Source organism: Equus caballus, chromosome 16 (genome assembly GCF_041296265.1).
Source record: "Equus caballus isolate H_3958 breed thoroughbred chromosome 16, TB-T2T, whole genome shotgun sequence".
Lineage (NCBI taxonomy): Eukaryota > Metazoa > Chordata > Mammalia > Perissodactyla > Equidae > Equus > Equus caballus.
In genome coordinates, this window is record NC_091699.1 from 6,619,716 (window position 1) to 6,632,762 (window position 13,047).

At 40.2% G+C, this 13,047-nt stretch overlaps 1 long non-coding RNA gene across 5 annotated transcripts in view; it reads right to left on the reverse strand.

The window, feature by feature from the left end:
* The window catches only part of LOC138917975 (uncharacterized), a 70,635-nt gene extending 57,926 nt beyond the window's left edge, over positions 1-12,709 (reverse strand). For 3 of the 5 annotated variants that reach the window (XR_011426691.1, XR_011426693.1, XR_011426692.1), the window contains exons 1-4: positions 12,593-12,709; positions 11,334-11,505; positions 10,982-11,186; positions 10,373-10,428 (exon numbers count right to left, since the gene is read on the reverse strand). This is a non-coding gene — a long non-coding RNA (uncharacterized lncRNA). Of the gene's footprint in view, positions 1-10,372; positions 10,429-10,981; positions 11,187-11,333; positions 11,506-12,466 lie in introns of all 5 variants that reach the window. The other 2 variants (XR_011426695.1, XR_011426694.1) reach the window with 2 other exon arrangements.
* Positions 12,710-13,047: the final 338 nt, after the last annotated feature.

Sequence of the window (13,047 nt, forward strand, 5' to 3'; positions counted from 1 at the left end):
ATTAACCATTCCAATTTGGTAACAAATTCACAATAAAGAAAGAAATAATTTTGACAACAAAAATAGCAAGGGAAGAAGAAAGGGACAGAACTTGCCTAGTCAAATGAAGGAAAAATGCTATCAGCAGAAAAGGAACTATCTCATCTGTGAGACCTTTTATACAAACCTCATGGTAACCACAAAACAAAAATTAAGGCAGAGTCACGAAACATAAAAAAAGAGGAAAGTGAAAAACACATCACCAAAAACCGTCAAGCTGAAATTCCAGTGAGAAACACAAGGAAAAAGAAACAAAGGAAACATAGAGCAACCATAAAACAAAAGATAAAATGGCAATAGTAAGTCCCTATATATCCATAATCATCCTAAATGTAAATGGACTGAATGCACCAATGAAAAGACAGAGAGGCTGGACAGGTTAAGAAAAAGACCCAAAACCAGCCAGACTTACAAAGAAAAAAGGGAGAAAGCTCAAATAAACAAAATCAGAAATGAGCGAGGAGAAATAACAACAGACTCTGCAGAAATACAACAGGTTATAAGAGAATACTACAAAAAACTATATGCCAACAGAATGGATAACCTAGAGGAAATGGATAAATTCTTGGACTCCTACAATCTCCCAAAGCTCACTCAAGAAGAGGCAGACAATTTGAACAGACCAATCACAAGGAAAAAGATGGAAACAGCAATCAAAAATATCCCAAAGAATAAAACCCCAGGACCAGATGGCTTTCCTGGGGAATTCTACCAAACTTTCAGAGAGGATTTAATACCTGTCCTTTTCAAGCTATTCCAAAAAATTAGGGAAGATGGAACACTTCCTAACACATTCTATGAGGCCAACATCACACTGATACCAAAACCTGACAAGGACACCACGAAAAAAGAGAACTACAGGCCAATATCACCGATGAACATAGATGCAAAAATTCTAAACAAAATTTTGGCAACCAGAATTCAGCAATTCATCAAAAGAATCATACATCAGGATCAGGTGGGATTCATACCAGGGACACAGGGATGGTTCAACATCCACAAATCAATCAACGTGATACACCACATCAACAAACTGAGGAATAAAAACCACATGATCATCTCAATAGATGCAGAGAAGGCATTTGACAAGATCCAACAGCCATTTATGATAAAAAACTCTGAACAAAATGGGCATAGAAGGAAACTACCTCAACATAATAAAGGCCATATACGACAAACCCATAGCCAACATCATACTCAATGGGCAAAAACTGAACGCCATCCCCATGAAAACAGGAACGAGACAAGGATGCCCTCTATCACCACTCTTATTCAACATAGTACTGGAGGTCCTGGCCAGAGCAATCAGGCAAGAAAAAGGAATAAAAGGAATAAAAGGAATCCAAATAGGGAGGGAAGAAGTGAAACTCTCGGTGTTTGCAGACGACATGATCTTATATATAGAAAAACCCAAAGAATCCATTGGAAAACTGTTAGAAGTAATCAACAACTACAGCAAAGTTGCAGGGTATAAAATCAATTTGCATAAATCAGTAGCATTTCTATACTCCAGTAATGAACCAACAGAAAAAGAACTCAAGAATACAATACCATTCACAATCGCAACAAAAAGAATAAAATACCTTGGGGTAAATTTAACTAAGGAAGTGAAGGACCTATATAATGAAAATTACAAGGCCTTTCTGAGAGAATTGGATGACGACAAAAGGAGATGGAAAGACATTCCATGTACATGGATTGGAAGAATAAACATAGTTAAAATGTCCATTCTACCTAAAGCAATCTACAGATTCAACGCCATCCCAATCAGAATCCCAATGACATTCTTTACAGAATTAAAACAAAGAATCCTAAAATTCATAGGGGGCAACAAAAGACCCCGAATTGCTAAAGAAATCCTGAGAAAAAAGAACAAAACGGGAGGCATCACAATCCCTGACTTCAAAACATACTACAAAGCTACAGTAATCAAAGCAGCATGGTACTGGTACAAAACCAGGTGCACAGATCAATGGAACAGAATTGAAAGCCCAGAAATAAAGCCACACATCTATGGACAGCTTATCTTTGACAAAGGAGCTGAGGACATACAATGGAGAAAAGAAAGTCTTTTCAACAAATGGTGCTGGGAAAACTGGAAAGCCATATGTAAAAGAATGAAAATTGACCATTCTTTTTCACCATTCACCAAAATAAACTCAAAATGGATTAAAGACCTAAAGGTGAGACCTGAAACCATAAGGCTTCTGGAAGAAAACGTAGGCAGTACACTCTTTGACATCAGTATTAAAAGGATAGTTTCGGACACCATGCCTTCTCAAAGAAGGGAAACAATAGAAAGCATAAACAAATGGGACTTCATCAGATTAAAGAGCTTCTTCAAGGCAAATGAAAACAGGATTGAAACAAAAAAACAACCCACTAACTGGGAAAAAAATATCTGCAAGTCATATATCTGACAAAGGCTTAATATCCCTAATATATAAAGAACTCTCGCAACTCAACCACAAAACATCAAACAACCCAATCAAAAAATGGGCTGGAGACATGAACAGACATTTCTCCAAAGAAGATATACTGATGGCCAATAGGCACATGAAAAGATGCTCATCATCGCTGATCATCAGGGAAATGCAAATCAAAACTACACTAAGATATCACCTTACACCCGTTAGAACGACAAAAATATCTAAAACTAATAGCAACAAATGTTGGAGAGGTTGCAGAGAAAAAGGAACCCTCATACACTGCTGGTGAGAATGCAAACTGGTGCAGCCACTATGGAAAACAGTATGGAGATTCCTCAAAAATCTCAAAATACAACTACCATATGACCCAGCCATCCCACTACTGGGTATTTATCCAAAGAGCCTGAAGTCAGCAATCCCAAAAGTCCTGTGCACCCCAATGTTTATTGCAGCACTGTTTACAATAGTCAAGACGTGGAAGCAACCTAAGTGCCCATCAACAGACGAATGGATAAAGAAGATGTGGTACATATTTACAATGGAATACTACTCAGCTGCAAAACAGAACAAAATCATTCCATTTGCAATAACATGGATGGACCTTGAGAGAATTATGTTAAGTGAAATAAGCCAGCGAGAGAAAGATAATCTGTGTATGATTCCACTCATATGAGGAATTTAAAACTATGGACCAAGAACAGTTTAGTGGATGCCAGGGGAAAGGTGGGGTAGGGGCTGGGCACAAAGGGTGAAGTGGTGCACCTACAACATGACTGACAATCATTAATGTACAATTGAAATTTCACCAGATTGTAACTAATCAATAACTCAATAAAAAAAAAGGGGGGGAAGGCCCCTTAAAAAAATAAAATAAAAAATAAAGATGAAGACAAACACAAAAAATAACCAAAAAAAAACAAAAGAAGAAAAAGACCCAAAAATGTGCTGCCTCCAAGAGACCCATCTCAGCTCTAAAGAAAAACATAGGCTCAGAGTGAAGGGGTGGAAGACGATACTCCAACCAAACGACAACCAAAAGAAAGTGAATGTAGCCATAATTCTATCAGACAAAATAGACTTCAAGCCAAAAAAGACAAGAGACAGAGATGGGCATTATATAATGATAAAGGGGATGATCCATCAAGAAGACATAACATTTATTAATATATATGCACCTAACGTAGAAGCACCAAAGTCTATAAAACAACTATTAACAGATCTAAAGGGAGAAACTGACAGCAACACCATACGAGTAGGGAACTTTAATACCCCACTTACATCAATGGATAGGTCTTCTAGAGAGAAAAATCAACAGAGAAACGTTGACCTTAAATGAAACACTAGACCAGATGAATTGAATAGATACATATATAATATTCAATCCCAAAGCAGCAGGATATACATTTTCTCTCAAGTACACATGAAACATTCTCAAAGATACACTGTTTGTTGGGAAACAAAACAACTCCCAATAAACTTAAGGAGACTGAAAAGATATCAAGCATCTTTTCCAACCACAATGGTATGAAACTAGAAATCAACCACAAGGAGAAAGCTGGAAAAGTCACAAATATGTGGAGCCTAAACAACGTGCTATTCATTAACTATTGGAACAACAACAAAATTAAAGGAGAAATGGAAAAATATCTGGAGACAAATGAAAAGGAAAATACAGTGTACCAAAATCTATTGGATACAGCAAAAGCAGTACTAAGAGGGAAGTTCCTAGCAACACAGGCCTACCTTGAGAAACAGGAAAAATCTCAAATAAACAATCTAACAATACATCCAAAAGAATCAGAAAAGAAGAAAAATGAAGTGACCAAAGTCAGGAGAACAAAGGAACTACTAGAAATCAGAGCTGAAATAAATGACATGGAGAGTAAAAAGAAAATAGAAAAGATCAGCGAAACTAAGAGCTAGTTCTTTGAAAATATCAACAAAATTGACAAACCTTTAGGTAGAATAAGACAAAAAGAGAGAAGCCTCAAATAAATAAAATCAGAAAGAGAAGAAATCACAAACAATATAACAGAAATACAAAGGATTACAACAGTATTCTTTATCAATGTTATAAACTACATTAACAAAATGAAGAATAAAAATCACATGATCATCTCAACAGATGCAGAGAAAGCATTTGACAAGATTCACCACATATTTATGATAATAACTCTGAATAAAATAATTATAGAAGGAAAGCACCTCAACATAATAAAGGCCATATATGACAAACCAACAGCTAACATTATACTCAATGGTATAAACTGATAGCTATCCCTCTAAGAGCAGGAACAAGACAAGGATGCCCACGCTCACCCTTCTTAGTCCTAGCCAGAGCAATCAAGTAAGAAAAATAAATAAAACATATTCAAACTGGAAAGGAAGAAATAAAACTCACTACTTGTGGATGATGAGATTTTACATATAGAAAACGCTAAAGAATCCATCAAAAAACTAAAAACAAACTAGCAGAAATAAAAAATCAAGAATATAATCCTATTTACAATCACAACAAAAAGAATTAAGTGGGTAGGAATAAATTTAACCAATGAGGTGAAAGACCTATACACTGAAGACTATAAGACATTGTTGAAAGAAATTATAGAAGACATAAAGAAATAGAAGGATATTCTGTGCTCATGGATTAGAAGAATTAACATAGTGAAAAAGTCCATATTACCTAAAGCCATCTACAGATTCAATGCAATCCCTATCAAAACCCCAATGACATTTTTCACAGAAATAGAAAGAAGAATTCTAAAATTTATTGGAAACAACAAAAGTCCCCAAAGAGCCACAGCACTCCAGAGAAAAAAGAGCAAAGCTGGAGGCATCACATTCCCTAATTTCAAAGTATACTACAAAGCTGTATTAATCAAAACAGCACGATACTGGCAGAAAAGCAGACACAGATCAATGGATAGCCAAGAAATAAACCCATACATTTAGGAACAGCCAATTTTCAACAAAGGAGCTAAGAACATACAATGGAGAAGGGAAAGTCTCTTCAATAAACACTTTTGGGAAAACGGACAGCCACACACAAAAGAATGAAAGTAGACCATTATCTTACACCATGCACAAAAATTAACTCAAAATGGATTAAAGACTTGAATGTAAGACCTGAAACCATAAAACTCCAAAGAAGAAAACGTAGGCAGTAAGCTCTTTGCTATCATTCTTAGCAGTATCTTTTTGAATATGTCTCCTCAGGAAAGGGAAACAAAAGAAAAAATAAGCTAATGGGACTACATCAAACTAAAAAGCATCTGTATGGCAAAGGAAACATCAATAAAATGAAAAGACAACCTAGCAATTGGAAGAAGATATCTGCAAATCATTTATCCAATAAGCGGTTGCTATCCAAAATATATGAAGAACTAAACAACAAAAGAACAAACTTTGTCAAGAAATGGGCAGAGGATTTCAACAGACATTTTCCCAAAGATATACAGATGGCCAACAGGCACATGAAAAGATGTTCAACATCACTAATTATTAGAGAAATACAAATCAAAACCACAATGAGATATCACCTCATGCCCATCAGAATGGCTATTATTAAAAAGACAAGAAATAAGAAGTGTTGGAGAGGGGCCAGTGCCATGGCCGAGTGGTTAAGTTCGTGTGCGCTACTTCAGCAGCCCAGGGTTTTGCCGGTTTGGATCCTGGGCCTGGACACGGCACCACTCATCAAGCCATGCTGAGGTGGCATCCCACACAGCACAGACAGAAGGACATACAACTAGAATATACAACTATGTACTGGGAGGGTTTTGGGAGAACAAGAAGTAAAAAAAGATAGACAACAGATGTTACCTCAGGTGCCAATCTTTACAAAGAAAACAGAAGTGTTGGAGAGGATGTGGAGTAAAGGGAGCCCTCATACACTGCTGGTGGGAATGTAAATTGGTGCAGCCACTGTGGAAAACAGTACAGAGATTCCTCAAAAACTTAAAAATAGAATGTCCAGGCATGACATCAGCATCACGGCGGAGTGAGCTCTTCCCTTAGACTCTCCTCCCTAAGAAACAATGAAAAGGACATTCATAAACCAACAGAGGACAGGCACACAACACAAAAGACATCTGAGAGACCCATGCAGCCATATGTCTGAAGGTGGAGGTGCTGGACCCCCCAGGAGGAAGAAGGAGGAAGTAAGGGGATCTCCTCTCCCTCCCCAGCAATGACCTAGGGCACAGGACCATGCATAGCTCTGAGAAAAGAGGGGCCTGGGGGGAGACTCTGTGGGAATGCCTTCGCTCTCCAAGTTCCCTCACATCCCATAGGAAAGCTCCACAGAGGAGGCTAAGCTATTGTGGGGTTGTCTTCATGAAGCCAGCACGCCAGGAGGACAGACAGCGAGGGCAAAGAGAGAACACCCACGGGATGGCACATGCAAAAGAAGTGCCCCTCCCCCTGCTGGGCTCACAAGCTCAGCCAGTCAGCCAGAGCAAGGGACCCCGTCTAGAGTGCCCGTGCGTACATTAGCAAAGCAGCAGCTACAAGCAGGCAATCGCAGATGGGTCCTCTCAGCATAGATTCCAAAGGACAAGCACAGACACCAGGGATCACAGCAGGCTCAGAATACACAGCTCCTGAACCTCCTCCAGTGGTGGCAGGTGGAATCTGAAACCAGATACTATCTATGTGAAGGCATAAACCAACCCCATCAAATAGTATGAAGAAATATATTAATAGTCCAGACCAGAAGGAAAATGAAAAGCACCTAGAAATCAATCCTGAAGGCACACAAATTTACAATGTAAACGACAGAGAATTCAAAATAGCTAACATTAAAAAACTCAACGAGTTACAAGAAAATTCAGATAGTTCAATTAAATCAGGAATAAAATTAATAAACAGAGGGAATACTTCACAAAAGAGATTGACCCTATAAAGAGAAACCAATCAGGAATGTTGGAGATGAAAAACACAGTGAGATAAAGAAAAATCTGGATACCCTGAATTACAGAGCTGACATTATGGAAGACGGAATTAGCAATCTGGAGGACCGAAATATAGAAAGGCTTCAGATGGAGGAGGAGAGAGAATTAAGACTAAAAAGAAACGAAGAAATTCTCTGAGAAATATCTGATTCAATTAGGAAATGCAACATAAAAACTATGGGTATTATAGAGGGAGAAGGGAGGGAGAAAGGAGCAGAAAGTCTGTTCAAACCTGGGAAAGGAGCTGGAATTACAAGTAAAAGACGCTAACAGAACTTCTGATTACATCAATGTAAAAAGACCTACTCCAAGGCATAGAGTAGTAAAACTGGCAAAAGTCAGTGACAAAGAAGAAATATTTTTAAAGGCAGCAAGGCAGAAGAAAATAACTTACAAAGACCATATCAGACTTTCAGGAGATTTCTCAGCAGAATCTTTACAGGATATGAGAAGGTAGAATGAGATATTCAAAATTCTGAAAGACAAAAACCTTCAGCCAAGAATACTCTATCCAGGGAAAAATATCCTACATATATGGTGGAGAAATAAAAACTTTCCCACATAAACAAAAGCTGAGGTAGTTCATCGCCACAAGACACCCCAAACAGGAAATGCTCAAGAAGACCTTCATACCTGAAAAAGAACAAAAAGAGTTCACAAAGCCTTGAGCAAGGATATAAGTAGGCAGCCAAAGTCAGAAAATTGCAGCTCTCTACCAGAACAGGTTAGCAAAAACTTAATTATGACATTAAAGATAAAGGGAAGGAAAACATCAAAAATAACTATAATCTTGTGATTTTAACCACAAAATCACAACACAAAACAGAATATGTTATGACCAACAAATCAGAGGAAGAGGAAAGGGATGGAACTGGCTTAGACCAAGGAAATAACAGGCTATCAGAAAATGGTATATCTCATCTACGAGATTTTTTATACAAACCTGATGGTAACCACTAAACAAATAATCAGAACAGAGACACAAATGATACAAAAAAAAGAAAACTGAGGGGCTGTCCCAGTGGCATAATGGTTAAGTTCGCATGCTCTGCTTCAGCCACCCAGGGTTTGCAGCTTCTGGTCCCAGGCACAGACCTATGCATCTCTCATCAAGCCCTGCTGTGCTGGCATCCCACATACAAAAAACAGAGGACGATTGCCACAGATGTTAGCTCAGCAACAATCTTCCTCAAGCTAAAAGAGAGCAAGATTGCTAACAGATGCTAGCTCAGGGCCAGTCTTCCTCACACACAAAAAAGAGAAAACTGAGAAAACCATCATAGTGAACTACCAAACTGAACTGGCAGTCCAAAATACACAAGATGAGAAACAAGGAAAATACAGAACTGGAAAACAAGTGATAAAATGGCAGCATTAAGCCCTTATATATAAATAATCACTCTAAATGTAAACGGATTGAATTCTCCAATCAAAAGACAGAGTGGTGGGATGGATTGAAAAACAAGACTCATCAATATGCTGCCTCCATGAAACACTCTTAGCTCTAAAGACAAACACAGGCTCAGAGTGAAGGGACGGAAGATGATACTCTAAGCTAATGGCAAACAAAAGAAAGCAGTTATTGCAATACTTATATCAGACACAGCAGACCTCAAGATAAAAAAGGCAATGAGAGACAAAGAGGGGCAGTATATAATGATAAAAGGGACACTCCAACAAGAAGACATAACACTTATAAATATACGTGTACCCAACAAAGGAGTACCAAAGTACATAAAGCAACTATTAACAGACCTAAAAAGAGATATTAACAACAACATAATAATAGTAGGGGGCCCCAACACTCTACTTACATCGATGGATAGACCATCCAGACAGAAAGTTAACAAGGAAATAGTGGAATTAAACGAAAAACTAGACGAGATGGACTTAATAGATATATATGGAACATTCTATCCAAAAATAGCAGAATACACATTCTTCTCAAGTGCACATGGAGCATTCCAAGGACAGACCATATGTTTTGAAACAAGACAGGCCTCAATAAATTTAAGAAGATTGAAATCACATCAAGCATCTTTTCTGACCAAAATGCTATGAGACTAGAAATCAGCTACAGGAAAAAAGCTGGGAAAGTGACAAATATGTGGAAACTATACAAGATGCTACTGAACAACCAATGGATCACTGAAGAGATTAAAAGAGAAATCAAAAAATATCTGGAGACAAATGAAAATGAAAATACACCACACCAACTCATATGGGATGTAGAAAAAGTGGTCCTATGAGGGAAATTCATAGCAATACAGGCCCAGCTTAAAAAACAAGAAAGATCTCACATAAGCAATCTTAAAATACAGTTAGAAAATGAAGAACCAACAAAGCCCAAAGTCAGCCGAAGGAGGGAAATAATAAAAATCAGAGCAGAAATAAATTAAATTGAAACCAAAAAAGAAAAAAGAATAGTAGAAAAGATCAGTGAAACAAAGAACTGGTTCTTTGAGAACATATGCAAAATTGACAAACCCTTAGCCTGACTCTCTAAGACAAAAAGAGAGAAGGCTCAAATAAATAAAATTAGAAATGAAAGAGGAGAAATTACAACAGATACCACAGAAATATAAAGGATTATAAGAGAATACAATGAAAAACTATATAGCAACAAACTGGACAATCTAGAAGAAACAGATAAATTCTAAGACTCATACAACTTCCCAAAACTGAATCAAGAAGAAACAGAGAATCTGAATAGCCCAATCACAAGTAAAGAGATTGAAACAGGTAGCTTAGTGGGAAACTACTTACCCTGACAAGGTTACCCACTCAAAGCTAACAGCCAACATCACAATTAATAGTAAAACACGGTATATTTTTCCTCAAGACGGACTTGATTTCTACTATTTCTACTTCTCCTTTTCCTTTAATGCATGGATCCTGCTAAACCTTATAAATCCACTACAGTATAAAATGGGGAATGAATAAAGAGCTCACCTGAGGGATGTTCACTCTCTGTGGCTCCTGGGCGAGTACAGAGGACTGTGGTTCCGCTGAGGGGACAGAGAGAAGACAGGGGTCCTGAGATTTAGCTGTCTTACAGCTCTTAGATTCACCTTCTCAAATTTCAGCACCCCAGTTGGGGATCATCCTCCCCATAGGCACAGGGCCCTCTGGGCCTTGAAAAGGCACAAGAAGGATCCTGGACAGGCAGCAACACCTGTCTTTGTGTGATTCTGAAATGACCATGGAGCCGAAATCTGCAGTTTTTTACTGAGTGAACATAAACTTTACTCGATTGATTTAACAATAACGCATGCGTCCTTCTGAATAACAGAAAGAAATAAAAACAACCGATTAGTTGAATTAAAGTACGCCAAACGACAAGACACTATTCCTTCATTAAAGTTAACTTAGCAGAAAAATACTCAGTATGCATCATTTATCTATTTTTCTCAGTAATATTATTTAACCCTTGGTATACACAATCCACGGAAAGCCTAGTAAAAGAGATGGGAGGATTTAAGGCAGGAATTTTTAATTGTTCATTTCAGCTGGGAAGTATTTCTCAAAAGGCCCTTTTGATAGATGCTTTTGGTAACTTACCTGTGAGAGAGTGAACTGTCACAAACTGTGTTTCCCTGGACAAGTCACTGAAATTTTCAGGCCCAATGTCTTTAAATCTTTCAAAAGAGTTAGAAGTAGGTGACCTCGGAAAACTCTTCACAGATCATCGTTCTTGGATCCTGTGACATCAGGATAACGTCACTAATGTCACATGTGTTGGTGGACATGTGTGACAGCAGCGCATCTGTAAATAGCGGGGGCCATTTAAGGGGACTGGAGACAGAACTTCCTCCCTCTGCCTGGTTGTCCCTTACCCCCAGACCTTGCCCTCACGGCTCTCCAACAAAGCAGCCTTTCCTGAGCAGCCTGCCCCTGGGCCACCCCAGCTCACCTGTACTTCCCAGGGACGGCCCAAATGCCCCACTGTCACACAGTGTGGTGGCTCCTGAAGGTGGCATCATCATCAAGTCTGGTTCATTCCGGGCAGGAGGATCAAGACCTGCTTCTGATCTTGCAAATCTAGCATCTGCTCCTTTCTGGGCTCTTGTCTCTTCTCTGAAGCTCTGGAGAGAGGTCTAAGGTCAGAGGGGCGCTCTCTTCCAGGTAAGACTCCCTCACAGAGGCCCCCTGCTTCCTGCCCCACAAGGGCTGGTTTGTTTCAAGGCAACTGGGACATGGATCTGAGAAATAAATTCACTTTAGGGGCAAAAAGCCTGACTCTTGGAATTCATTATAACGTTAGACTTCAAGGACAGAAAGCCTGACAATGCAGAGGGGGCCAGGCACCTCTGTCTGACCCAAGGGACCTGAAGAGACACTAGAGATCCCAGGATACATGTGACATACGGTGGGATTCCATCCACATCCTTTCCTTTACATCCCTGGGGACACAGGGACAGGCCATGTTCCTAAATGCGGTGAAGGCTGTAATGCCAGTCTTGGGCAGGTGTGACAATCAGACAAAGCCTGAGACTGAAGCGAAGCACACCTGCCCTCGAATCCAAATTCCCTGGCTGGGAGCTCCTCACTCGAGCACATCGGGCCACCGACCCGAGCCTCGGTTTCTGGTGAAGTGGTTGTCAGGGTACATTAAACTATCCAGTAAAAAAACAAAGCATCCTCTAACTATAACAGCAGTTGTCACTTACTTAAGGCTTCCTACCTGGCACTTGTCTAAAATAGTGATCTATGTTTCCAAACGCCGCCGTGAAACAATCATTATTAATATTTATAGATGAGAACCCTGACTCTCGCCCAGGTTCCTTCTGTCGCCCCTGCTTACAGGTGACAGAGCTGGCAGTGACCGGGTCTGTAGTGCTCCAGAGCTCGGGCTCCACCGCAGACCAACGGTCACCGTCCGCCTGATAAACGCACTCCTCCCTCCCGCACCCACCGCCGCCACCACGGGCTTCTCTCCGGTCGGGCTGCAGGCGGGCTGGTCACACGATCCTCGGGCACCCCGGACCGCCCCGAACACCTGTGCCCCAGGAGCCCGAGGGCCGGGGTCTCCCCCATCGGCCTTACCCGCTCTGACGGCCCGCCCGGGTTTATACACCGCCGCGGGGGGCGACGGGGTCCCAGACACTTCCTGCTCCCATCCCCAAGCACAGGCACACCCTTCCCAGCTAGTCCCTCGCCCTAGGTGCGCACCCTGCATTTTCCGAGCACACCCCAAAGTTCCCCAACGGTTCTCTGGAGTCCTGAGAAGACGAACGAGGAGGCTACGGCTGCACATGCGCAGAAGGAGCGTGGCGTCCCCTTCCCAGAGTCCAGGCGGTGAACCTCACCTATTTAAAACTACTTTTCCCATAGGCCTCCGCGTCTACATTTCAAGTCACTCTTGGCCTTTCTGCGAAAGCGGGAGGACGGTGTTCTTAAATCTCTCCTGCCCAGGGTCCTCCGAGCCTGAAGAGGTTAAGGGTTAAGCCTGAACTCTGCTGTCAAATGCAAAGGGTAATCCGCTATTGGCTCCCGATTAAAATAGCATTTTTTTTCATAAGTGATTTGGAGGTAATTGGGGAAATTTGAATACGGATTGGATATGGAAAATATTAAAATATTACTTAGATGGTGTGAAGAAAATTTGGAGTTATGTAGGAAAATTG